General features: G+C 53.6%; 1 pseudogene; it reads left to right on the forward strand.

The window, feature by feature from the left end:
* Positions 1–10,513: 10,513 nt before the first annotated feature.
* On the forward strand, positions 10,514–12,940 carry LOC147619938 (uncharacterized; annotated as a pseudogene).
* Positions 12,941–13,158: the final 218 nt, after the last annotated feature.

A 13,158-nucleotide genomic window follows, 5' to 3' on the forward strand; every position in this document is an offset into this window, starting at 1 on the left:
CTAGGAGGAAAAGCTCCAGAGACACAGAACAGGTAAACATAACAACAGGGTGTATACAAAAGGCTGCAGAGAAGTGGTAGGGGAAGCCATGCAGGCCTCAAGACCGAGAAGACAAGTCTTCCCAACTGCAATCTCCAGAAACACTCTGTCCCTCTGTCATCAACATACTGTGTCTAATCTGAAACCACTGCCCAGGGCAAAGAATACCCTGGACCAAGACCCTGTATCATCCCTGTCATCCAGTCTGCTAAAATATGCTCCTGGATCCCTAGAACGGGAGCAGCCTGGCGAGGAGACAGCAAGAAAAGGCGATGAGGAAAGCATTTATCACTGTCTATGATAAATGAAACAGGGAGAAGCCAAGCAGAAAGGGAGTCGCTCCAGAACAACCTCCCAATGCCCAGCTCAAAATCATCCAATAGCTCGGAAGCTGAACTGCCAACCAAGTCCTCCAATCTCTCCTCCACCTGGAAATAAAGGGCATCTGCAATCATACCTGGGTCCCAAGCGACACTCCCCAAGAACTGAGAATCGAAAGTGAATCTATGGAAGGGCCCACCACTGCTGCCAAGGAAATGTGGACCCTTCCGTCTGGAATCCTGCAAGAGGATGATGTCGCAAAGGAGCTGTCCTGCCCTGATCTGCTGAAGAGGAGATCTCCAAGGACCCTCTCTGAAAAATATCTCTGGAAAAACATGGAGAGGAGGAGAAGCAGACTGACTCTGAGCCCCGTCCTCCAGACTCTGGAAACTGGTAGGAGGAACAGCCGGGGTCTCGTCAATAGCAGAAGGAAAAGCAGAGCCACATGAGGCCGAAGGGTCGTCAGGCTCAGGGGGCTGAGGGACTGATGGCCGGACCTCAGGAGGCCGAGAAAGCTCAGAAAGTGGTGCCGCCAAGGGGGCCTTCCTCCTGTAAACCATCACAGGAGGCTGCTGCTGCTGCAAAGACTGACTTTTCCGGGTACCTTGGCTAACACAAACTCTATCCTTTGCCACAGGAGCTCTCTCCTGCTGGCTCTGCTGCTGCAACTGAGGGCTGCGACGACTGGCACGTCTAGAAGAAGCCTTAGGACAGTCTCTCGCGAGGTGTCCTAAAGCCTGGCAAGAGAAGCACTGATTATACCTGCCAGTAACAAGCAACCTCTGGTCCCTGATCACACCCTCCCACTCATAAGAGATGGCTGCTGGAAACACATGAGCGGGGGGAGTAGCCACCCTGATGGAAGGAACAGAAGATCCCAAATCTGCGGAGCTCGGAAAAGGGATTCCAAAAATGGAACCAAAACTCTGTAGCACAGAAGCAACCCTGAACTGGGCTGGAAGCTCCGGAAAAGATAGCTTCACTGGAAACCTAGGGATCTGATGACGCTCATCAAAGGTGGAAATCTCGAAATCCGGATACCACGGGACACCAAATAATATCCGGTGCTGAATGGGGAGAGGACACCTTGCTGCGAGAGAGTGCGCACCTGCTGCGGAGAGAAAACCATAATAAACAAGCCTCTACCCAGCGAGATAATACTCTGAAGCTGCTCTGAATGAGGGTTGAGGGCCGACTGAACCCAGTCTCTGATGGAACACCGACGTGCTGAATGTCCAACTAGTCGTCCAATCACGCCTCTGGAGGCTAAAATATCTGCGTGCTCAGCAATATCCCTGCGAGTGTCGGAATCGAAAGAGAAAGGAGCGGGAGCGGGGGAGGCGGCCATGAAAAAAAAGCGAAAAAAAGGGGAGGGGGAGGGCGGCGGGGGGGGGGGGGGGCAAGCGGGGGGGGCAGAGGGGGGGGCAAGAGGGGGCAAGAGGGGGCAGGGGGCAAGCGGGGGGCGACAGAGGCGGGGGGCAAGAGGAGGCGGGGGCAGGGGCAAGCGAGGGGCGGCAGAGGCGGGGGCAGGAGGCAAGCGGGGGCGGCAGAGGCGGGGGGCAAGAGGAGGCGGGGGCAGGGGGCAAGCGGGGGGCGGCAGAGGCAGGGGCTGGGCAAAGCGAGGGGAGCAAGGGCGGCAGGAGGGAGCAGGCGGGGCCAAGGGCAAAGCGACGGGCAGGGGCGGAGCAGGGGGGGAGAGAGGGAAAGCGGGGGAGCAAGGGCGGGGAGCAGGGTCGGGGGTCGGGGAAGCGGGGGAACAGGGTCGGGGGTGGGGAAGCGGAAAAGCGGGGGCGGGGGTAAGGGAAGCGGGGAAGCGGGGGAGCAGGAGCGGGGGAAGGGGAAGCGGGGGCGGGGGTAGGGGAAGCGGGGGAGCAGGGGAGCAGGGGGGGAAAGGGGAAGCGGGGGAGCAGGGAACGCAGAGCACGCCACGACTCGCAGAGCACGCCACTCTCTCTCTCTCTCTCTCTCTCATCAGGTATGACCTAACACAGTTACACACATTAAGAGGTACATGGATCAACTCTAAACACCCTCTATACATTTAGAGGCACACTATATGGATCACTTCTTACAATTGACAGAGGATGGTTTCATCCGGAGGCAAGGATATATGGATGTATACATGTCCCATGCCACGTGAGTCACAATGGGCCAGCTTAGAGTTTCTTCTTACATTGCAACTCAAGTACTGAGGGAGGCTCGCATATGCTGACTATGTCACATAGACGTGGAGACTGAGAAGTATTATGTATGCAAATGCCAAGTATATTATGAGATTCGAGGGAGATACCCGTGACGCTGCTGCTAGATCAGATAATCACACCATAAAGGTCCCTCTGCCCACAAGGCTAGATCAACTATCCTACCCTGGAAGGCCCCCAAAGTAGACTGGCACCAATCGCGAAGAGAGGTCCTGGATTGAGAGTGACCAGCCATCCTACCCACCAAGGCGCAATCAACGAGTAATCGGGCTCTAGCATCCACCCGAGCGAAAACGTCTCCAGTGCACTCAATACGGCATGTAGATGGTGGAGGGGCGCCATGCGAAGCACCCAAGACCGGCGAAGCCGCCATGACGAGTGAATGCAAAAAGGCCGCTCGAACACACACTTCTCTCTCTCTCTCTCTCTCTCTCTCTCTCTCTCTCTCTCTCTCTCTCTCTCTCTCTCTCTCTCTCTCTCTCTCTCTTTTTTTGAAAAAACAGAGCTGTATTACTAGGTACAGAAATCCCCATGAGATGCCACAAGGCCTGTCTACTGGGGTGTACAAAACTGAAAGATATAGAGGTGCCCTACAGGAACATGGAAATCACGGAGGTCTGTAGGAGGAGTGTAGTAAGAACCACTGAGGTGGAGTGTACCGCCACTCGATATGACCTCTCCCAAAAGAGAAAAACAGCTGAGATGGATACCATCGTCTGATGAATGCATGTCTGCGCTCCCCTGCTGCCCTAGAGGAGCCAACTGACGCCTCCCACTGCCCACGAAGTGAGTGCACTATATCAATCCATAAACCGGAAAGGATGTCCACTAAGGAAGGCGGAGCAGCACTGAGAACGTGAAGGCAGCGGGCCTTCCAAACATTCCAGAGTGCCACGCTAACAATAGTGGAGAACCGCACATCACGAGACTGTGGATCACCATCCCTAACAATGGGAGGAATCATACTCAAAGTGCCCCTCTGATATCCGGAAGATGTGAGCATGAAAACCGGGTCAGACTCAGACCCCTCGAAGAAAAGATGGGGGCCCGGAAGATGCATCAGCCAAGAAACCGACCCCCAAGTCACAAAACCAAACTGGACACCTGCCCTGCTCAGAAGAAGACAAACTGCTCTCCGGACCAAGTGTGAAGTAGGGCAAATCCATAAGCAATGAATAATGGACTCATCAGTGCGAGGCCTGCATCTGACACATACTGGATCATGACCCCCCACAGGAAGGCCAGCATGTGCAGACAGCCAAACAAAGAAGGAAATGCGGCGAGCCACATGGAGATCCCAAAGAGTGGTCCAGAACTGTCTCAAATAAGCATGTGAGAGACCCTCGTGTAACCAAACTCTCATCCGAGTCGGCTGCTCTGTCTGCTGTCTGATCAAAGAGAGTCGGCCAATCCTGACAGAGTACTCAAAAAAGGAGACTGGAGCACATGAAGGGTCAGAGTGAGGCCACCTCCACTCACCTAGATCCCAATAAAGCTGAGAGAGAGGTCTACCCTCCCAAATCCAAAGGCGCCATGAGGGGGCGTCATCTGAGGAGAGGCAAGGATCCACGCATCGTCTTCTCTCTCTCTCTCTCTCTCCTCTCTCTCTCCCCTTTTTTTTTGGGGGGGGGGGGGGGGAGGGGGGGGGAGGGGAGGGAAACAGGGCTATATTACTGTGTACTGAAAGTCCCAAGAGATGCCAGAAGGAGGCCAAAAGCTGATAGCGGGAGGCAAAATGCCCTCAAGCTGTGTACAACAGAAGGCTATGTACATCATGGAGGTCGATGTGAGGAGTGAAGAATGAACCACTGTGGTGGAGAGTACTGCCACTCTATGTGTCCCTGAGAGTAGGAAAAGAATAACTGGAAGCAAGACCAACGATGAAGGAATGCAGCCCGTCTCTCCTCCGCTGCCCCGGAGTAACCATCTGATAAGTCCCATTGGCTGCGAAGCGAGGAGATAACCTCCAGCCAAATCCTCTCTCTCTCTCTCTCTCTCTCTCTCTCTCTCTCTCTCTCTCTCTTTTGCGAGAATGAGGTGGGCCGGTTCCCATTACATTAATACTTAAAAGCATTACAAAACGGCCTTGGGCCCACATACAAGATCAACCTGGAGTAAAAACCTCCATGAAATATACATATAAGCTGGGAGGAAAAGCTCCAGAGACACAGAAACCAATCATACAACAGAGGGTAAACAAAGGGCTGCAGAGAAGTGGTAAGGGAAACTTGAGGCCAAGCTTCAAAACCGAGAGGGCTGAGTCCTCCCAACTGCAATCTCCAGATACACACTGCCACACTGTAATAACCAATTGTGCCTAATCTGAATACACAGCCAGGTTACCCTGGCCAAGAACTGTCCTCCAATCTGCCAAAAAGCAAGCGGTAGTATATCCGGAGGACAAACCCTCTGAACTGAGCTCCTCAAATAATACTGTCACCCATCAACTTCAGAATGAGAAAAAGGAAGAATCTCCACCATGCTTCGCCACGGATTACCCTTCGTAGCGACAGCAAACCCAATGTGCCACAAATCTGAGATGAGAGCACCTTCACTGGACCGGAGATCGGGCCACAGATATAACATAAGGCCTCCTACAATCTCCTAGCAGAAGAAACAGCCGTCATTCCAAACTGAAGAAGAGAGACCATAACCTGAAAGACCAGGAGCCCAAAAATGAAGCCGGGGATCACTTCCCGAGGCTACCAACCCTCCAAAAGATAGGCAAACTGCTCCGACGGGGGAGAGAGAGGGCTGACACCTGTTACAGATATGCGATCGGAGGGGCCAGCCGACGAAGAAGAGGGAGGTCCTAGGTGGGTGGAGAAAGGCGGGAGCACCCGAGGGCACCCAAGGGAGGGGAAGCGGGGGCTGGAAAGGCTGAGGAAGGAAAGGCGACGGGAAAGGCGGGGGTAGAGGGCCTCCAAGGAGGGGGGACTGCTGAGGAAGGCGAAGGCGAGGCGAGGGGGGAGGGCATAGGGGAGGCGCAGCAGAGTGGAGAAGCGGGGGCTGACAAGGCAGGCGGAGGGCGGAAGGGCTGAAGCGCGCGAGGGGGGGAGGGCATAGGGGAGGCACAGCAGGGAGGGCGGAAGGGTGGCGGGGGGCGACTGTAGAGGGAGCGGGGGGGGGGGGGGGGCGCGATGGAGGGCGGATGCAGGGCGTGTAGAGGGAGGCGGACGCGCGCGATGGAGGGCGGAAGCAGGGCATGCGCGAGGAGGCTGAAGAGGGCAGCGAGGGCGCGAAGAGGCTTGGCATGGAAGGCGCGACGCGACGCAGCAGAGCACAGGGAGCCATATCCCTGCGCGTATCAGCATCAAAAGAAACATCTCCCGGTGTTGCAGCCATGCCCGCGGAAAGAAGAAAGGGGAAGGGGAGAAAAACAAAAGGGGAAGGGAAGGGGAAAGGGAAAAGGGGGGAAAAAACAGAAGAGGAAGGGAAGGGGAAAGGGGAGGGAAAGGGAAAGGGAACGGGGAGGGGAAGGGGAAAGGGAGAGGGGAAAAAAAGAAGGGGAAGGGGAAAGGGAACTAGGAGAGGAAGAGGAACGGGGGCCAGGGAAAGGGGAAAGGGGAAGGGGAACGGGCAGGGGCGGGCAGCGGGAAGGGGGCAGCGGGCAGGGGCGGGCAGGGGTGGGGTGGGGGCAGCGGGCGGGCAGCAGGCAGGGGCGGGCAGCGCGAGGGGCAGCGGGCAGGGGCGGGGCAGCGCGAGGGGCAACAGGCAGCGGGAAAGGGCAGGCTGCGCAGGGGAAAAAAGGGGGGGAAAGGGGCTGCGCAGGGGCAAAGGGTGCAGGGGAAGCGGGAAACAAGGGCGGGCTCAGGGGAAGCGGGGGACAAGGGGGGCGGGCGCAGGGGAGAAAGGGCACAGGGCGAGGGGGGCAGCGGGGCAGGGTAAACGGGGGGTGCAGGGGGCGCAGGGGAGACAGGGGGAAGAGGCGCGCGAAGGGGGAAGCGGGAGGGGCGCAGAGGGGCAATAGGAGCAAGGGGCTGGGGAAGGGGGCGGGGGCGGGGGCGGGGGCGGGGCGGGTGCAGACACGCAAGAGAAGCAGGAAGCTCTCGCACGACACGCTCTCTCCTCTCTCTCTCTCTCTTTGAGGAAAGCACATAGCTATATTACTGAGTATGGAAAATCCCCTAGAGTGCCAATGGTGGCCTACTCAAGGGGCATACAAACGGTACAACCAATGGCGTGTAGCCTGTGAGCTATCAGTGCTAAATCAGGGTGGTGGATGTGATGTGTGCAATATAAACCACTGTGGAGGAGTGTACTCCCATCTGGCATGTCCTTCAATAATCCTGAAGAAAATGCCCGTGCGCCTCCATCTACAAATGAAGGTCTGGTGCCTGTCCTGAGCTGTCCGTGATGGCCGAGAAGAGTCATCGTACATGGACCGCAATGTCCGGATAAGATCAAGCCAAATGAGGACAAGAGTATCACAAGTGGAAGGCTGCACATGACTAAGAACATGGAGACAACGAGCTCTCCAGATGTTCCACATCGCAATCGCAGTAATCACCGTGAATACCTCATCTCTATACCAATGCTCCATGTGATGAGCAGCTGGTGGAATCGTACTGAGGTGCCCCCGCCGATACCCCGTCGCTGTAAACATGAGCACAGTATCCGTGCCCTCACCCTCAAAGAACATATGTGAGCCTGGCCAAGGAAGAAGCCATAACACTGACCCCCAACTGAGAAAGCCAGCATGTCGGCCAGCCCTGCTGAGTAATAATGCCACTGCTCGCCAAACAGAGAAAGCCGCAGGACACGACCAGAGGCAATGGGCCTGTGACTCCTGTACCTGGCGATCACAACGTATACAAGTGGGATCATGCCTCATCAAGGCACCCCAAATGCCGACTGCAAGACCTGCATGAGCAATCAACCAGAAGAAGAGGGTAATCTGACGAGCAGTCCTCGGTCTCCAGATAGATGCCCAATACTGTGCCAGGAAAGCATGAGAGAGACCTGCATGTAGCCAGGGGCCCAAACGCGTAGGTCTATGTAACTGTCGTCGAAGCAAACAATGTCTCCCAATCCAAACTGTGTACCCGAAAAAGGAGGCATGCCTAGCACCGGTCTCCACAGCAGGCCACTCCCACTCCCCGGGGTCCCAAGTGAGCTGCGAGAGAGGCCGTCCCTCCCAGATCCATAATCTCAAGCGGCTGGCCATATCAAGGTGAAAAGACGGGTCCACCTCCCGTCTTTTCCTGTGGGAGCCTACAACACGGATGGGAGTCCAATCGGACTGTCGTAGCTCCTCCCGGCAACCCAATCCATGAAACTGTAGCCTGACGTGGCCAAAAGCATCTGGCATGCCTACCGGAATAAAAAGCATAGGCCAATAACAATGTGAGCTCCAAACAAGAGAGGGAGTGCCCTCCGCACCAAACATGCATAACCAACCCAAGTGCCGAGGCGTGTCATGTAAGCCCCGAATGGCACGGTCCCAGAGCTCTGGAATAGCTGCATCAATCTCTGCAATCCGAGGCACAACACCCCTGCCAATGGAGAACTCCTCCCCGATAAAGTCTGCCGGGAGCTGCCGTGTCTGTGACCAAGTATGCATCGACGCAGCAGGGCCTCTATCCCAAGATGCCCAGTCCATATGTGTCCGCTGGCCAAGCTGTCGACCCTCACCGTCCAGTACATGGGGATTCCAGATCAAGGGCTGACGCTCAATCTCAGGCAGAGAGGTGGGAGGACGTCTGTGCATGCCCTGTCTCATGGAGATCCAAATCTGTAGAAGGGAACGCATGAAGGGTGACAAATGAGCGGTATGCAAAGGAGCATCTGATAAAATGTAGCGCATACTCAAAGCCCAAGCATGACCATCGCGAGTCCCCAACTGTGGGGTGACTGTGTGCAAGACTGATCGGAAAAGTAGCTTCCAAGTTTCATTCCCCGGGAACAGTGCACGGACAATGAACTTGGTAAGCAAAGCACGACACTGCATCTCTGGATCAATAATGCCAAGGCCCCCCTCAGTAATGGGCCTGATAATCGTCAACCAACAAACTCTAGCTCTAGTGTCAACAGTGCCATCATGGCCACTCCACAGGAAGTTGCGAATCAGGCGGCGTACCTGTCGCATCACTCCTGTATGAAGCATCCAACAGGAAGCAATGTACCAAACAGATGCCAAAAGCACCTGATTGGCAACTAGGACCCGCCCAGCAAGAGACAAATGCTGGGAAGACCAGTGACAAAGCTTCCTGCGAAGCGACTGCATAACCGGCGCAAACTGCTGCTCAGGAGTAATGTCCAAGCCGACCTGAAAACCCAGATAGCGGCAAGACTGACCTCCTCTCTCTCTCTCTCTCTCTCTCTCTCTCTCTCTCTTTTGATGAAAAGAGGTGGGCTGGTTCCCATTCATTAATACTGAAAAGTATACAAGACAGCCGATGGCCAAACAATGGATACATCTGGAGTAAAAAACCTCCAATAAAATGTAATGAGTACTGGGAGGAAAAGCTCCAGAGACACAGAAGACTAACATAACAGGGGGTATACAAAAGGCTGCAGCAGCAGTGGTGGGGGAACAAGGCCTTAAGGCCAAGTTCAAGACCGAAGATGTCATACTATAGAGAGAAGTTCATGCATATATCAGAAGATGGGTTCATACAGAGACCAGGCTACATGGATATACATCTACCACACAGTGCACGAGTAGCAATTGGACAGCTCAGAGTGTCATCACAAAGATTGGAGATAGGGATATACATCTACCACACAGTGCACGAGTAGCGATTGGACAGCTCAGAGTGTCATCACATAGATTGGAGATAGAGACTGGTAGAGCCACGGGCATACCTAGAGCAGAGAGGCTTTGCAGACTATGCACAGAGGAGATAGAGGATGAGGAGCATTATGTATGCAGATGTAGAGCTTATGAGGGCATACGGAGCCACTATACTGCTTTGTTTTCAGGACAGCCCACACTCAAAGAGATGATGGAGTCGAGAGATCAGCGACAGCTTGGTCACTTACTACTGGAGATACAGAGACACAGAGAGACACTCCTCCAATCACCCACAGCCATTGTGGGCAGCGGGCTGCGAGGAGCTTCCCACACCACATACAGACAGGACGACCACCTACATCTAGGAGAATGCCCCAGAACCGATGGTATGATGACGAGTGCAGAGACCTCTATCGCAGTCTTCGAGTACAGAGGGCTCGTGGGGAGATCACGCAGAGACAGGCAGGTAGGAGGATGCACACCCTTACTCGCCGTAAACGGTGAGCTTATAAGGAGGCTCAGTACCGGGACACATACCACATGCTTATGAGTAGTGATGTGGCCACTGCTTGGAGGAGACTTCCAGAGCCCCGCTCTCCCACACCGATCACTGATACTCGGATCTGGCAGACATGCAGAGCGACTCTATGATGTACCTGCGCAGCCCCCTATACCACAGCCCACAGAGTCATGCCCCACAGCATCCACTTTCTTCATCCCAGCTATGATCGAGAGAGCTATACGCCGGCTTCAGCATGGACGGGTGACTGATCATACAGGATTACAGGGAGAGCATCTCATTTATGCTATTGATACTCTAACACCCTTTCTTGCTCATCTTTTTAACAGAGCTTTATCAGAGGGTTTTCCGGCTGAGTGGACGATGCATACTATTGTTCCGATCCACAAAGCGGGAGACGTACTCGACCCTGGGAACTACAGGACTATCATGATTGGTCATATATTGGCCAAACTCTATGGTGCAATTTTAGAGGCAGAGCTGAGCACGTATGCAGAGAATATGGGTTTGAGAGCAGCAGGACAGGCAGGCTTCCGACGGGCCTTTTCGACCATAGACCACATTTTTACATTGAGATGCCTGATTGATCAGGCCAAGGCACGGAAGCAGAGGCTCTATTGTTGCTTTGTGGACTTCCGCAAGGCATTTGACACTGTACCGAGAGAGCGCCTCTTTCGCCGACGACTGCAGACACTAGGCATACCCTCGGACATGATGTGGGGTATATACAGGCTATATGAGCACGTCTTTGGGAGAGTTCGATGTCCAGGAGGCTTGTCCGACACAGTTGCTGGCACCATTGGTGTGAAGCAAGGATGCCCTCTCTCTCCCACGCTTTTTGGGCTCTATATTGATGAGGTGGTCCACTACATCACACAGGGAGGAGGTTCTGGGGTAGAGCTATCAGGTATGATGGTCCACACTATGCTTTATGCTGATGATATTGTCTTGGTATCCGATACACAGGTTGGGCTCCAGAGACACCTTGTGGCTCTTGATGATTTCTGCGCACAACAGGGTCTCACAGTGAACCTTGGGAAAACCAAGGTTATGATCTTCCACACCTCACTTGCTATCAGGAGCCACACTACTCTCACATTAGCAGGGGGGCTGGTCGAGGTGGTGAGCTCTTATGTTTACCTTGGCATTACATTCACTAGTTCAGCTAGACGCTTCTCCATGACTCAGGCAGTTCGAGACAGAGTGACCCAGGGGTATGCAGCTCTCGCTAGCCTAGAGCGTCTGTCACCAGGCGCATTTTCAGGAACCCCGCACAAAGGGGTGGCTCTTTGATACATTAGTGACACCAACCTTGATGTATGCAGAAGCGGTTTGGGCACCAGGGCTTGCAGCCTCCATGTGGGTACAGTTGGAGAGACCACAGATCTTGATGCTCTAGAGGATGATACGTAGCAAACCATCCACCCCACATGACATTGTTCGTGCTGAGTTTGCTGCACCACCTATGGCTGTGGAGGCGTTGTTTCAGACGATCTCCTTTATATACAGGATGAGGGAGATGCCCACTGATAGATTATCCCGCCGCGCTTTTGAGGCATCCAGACAGCTAGCCGAGGATGGGCACACCAGATCTTGGTATGCACAGATGCTACAGTGGCTTTCACATCATGCGATAGACATTGAGCGGTTGCCACCCTTGCAGTATGATCAATCCGCTCCACGGGGTCACCTCTCCCTCGAGGAGAGGAACAGGGTGATGAAACTGGATATCTGGCAGCGTTACATACAAGAGACATGGATGACACCAGAGAGCCCACTACCACCGAAGATGCTATATTATAGAGATCACTTTATGAGCATCTCCGGGGATGGATTTATACAGCGACCGCGATACATGGATGTATACATGCCACATAGCTCTCGCGTTGCTATCGGACAGCTACAAGTCTCATCACATCAACTGGAGATAGAGGCTGGGAGAATGACACGGATCCCTAGAGCCGAGCGGATATGCACGCTGTGCCGAGACGAGGTGGAGACTGAGGACCATTTCGTTTATAGATGTCGAGCCCATCAGGGGATCCGGGATAGATATGCACGATTGTTTGCGGAGCACTCCTCACTACGTCAGTTGCTGGAGACATCAGACCAGCGACAGCTTGGCAGACTATTACTAGAGCTCCACAGTTCTCGAGAGAGACTCCTCCTGACACCCGCTTCCGCTAGGGGTGGGAGACAGTCACAGCTCATAGATTTTTTCCAGAGAGCTATGCCAGTGCCAGCTGATGTACCTCATGGGGTGACCACACAGAGAGCGGAGGAGCTGAGAGCCAGGAGGAGACCCAGACAGACTGGATACAGAGCACCCCGTCTCCATCACCGAGAGATAGCAGCTATTCGGAGATGAGACACCAGATGGAGACACAGGAGAGGCTAGCTCGCCTTCGTTCAGATCCGGGGTACATGTTCACACCACTCACAGCCTCAGCATCGGCGATTATGATATTCTATATCCCTCTTATAACACTGGATGGATTTAGATTTAGCTCTGCATTGCATACTTGTACTACCTCTTCAGCATGTACAGATGCATATTGCCTTAGCACTCCATCCATATCCTCATCCCTACCTGTTCACATTGTTTGTATATGGGCTCCATCGATCCTTGATGATTCACAGTTGTATCCAGACACACTTTTCTTTTCTTTCTTCCGATGATCGGAAGAACACAGTTGTATTATATTTTGTCTCATAGGCCAACTTTGGCCTCCCATAGACGTTAATATATATATCTCTCTCTCTCTCTCTCTTTTTGAGGAAAAGAGGTGGGCTGGTTCCCATTCATTAATACTGAAAAATATACAAAACGGCCGATGGCCAAACAATGGATACATCTGGAGAAAAAACCTCCAATAAAATACAATGAGAACTGGGAGGAAAATCTCCAGAGACACAGAAGACTAACATAACAGGGCATATACAAAAGGCTGCAGAAAAAGTGGTGAGGGAACAAGGCCTTAAGGCCAAGTTCAAGACCGAGAAGAGTAATCTTCCCAACTGCAATCTCCTGAAACACACTGTCACAAACTCAACAATCTGTGTCTAATCCAAATCCGCAGCCCAGGGCAAGGAATACCCTGGTCCAAGACCCTGAATCAAACCTGTCATCCAAAGAAGGTGCAGCATCTCGAGGAGAAAGGAGGAACAGGCCGCAAGAGTTACACCAGTCGAAGTCCAAGACGAATGTAACCGGGAGAAGCCAAGCTGAAAGTGCATCTCTCCAAATCAATCTCCCAATGCCAAGATCAAAATCAGCCAAGAACATACTGGCTGATGACAAACCCACAAGATCCTCCAACCTCTCCTGGACCTGGATGTAA

Source organism: Cibotium barometz, chromosome 32 (genome assembly GCF_041138505.1).
Source record: "Cibotium barometz isolate CiBa-2024 chromosome 32, ASM4113850v1, whole genome shotgun sequence".
In the NCBI taxonomy this organism is placed as follows: domain Eukaryota; kingdom Viridiplantae; phylum Streptophyta; class Polypodiopsida; order Cyatheales; family Cibotiaceae; genus Cibotium; species Cibotium barometz.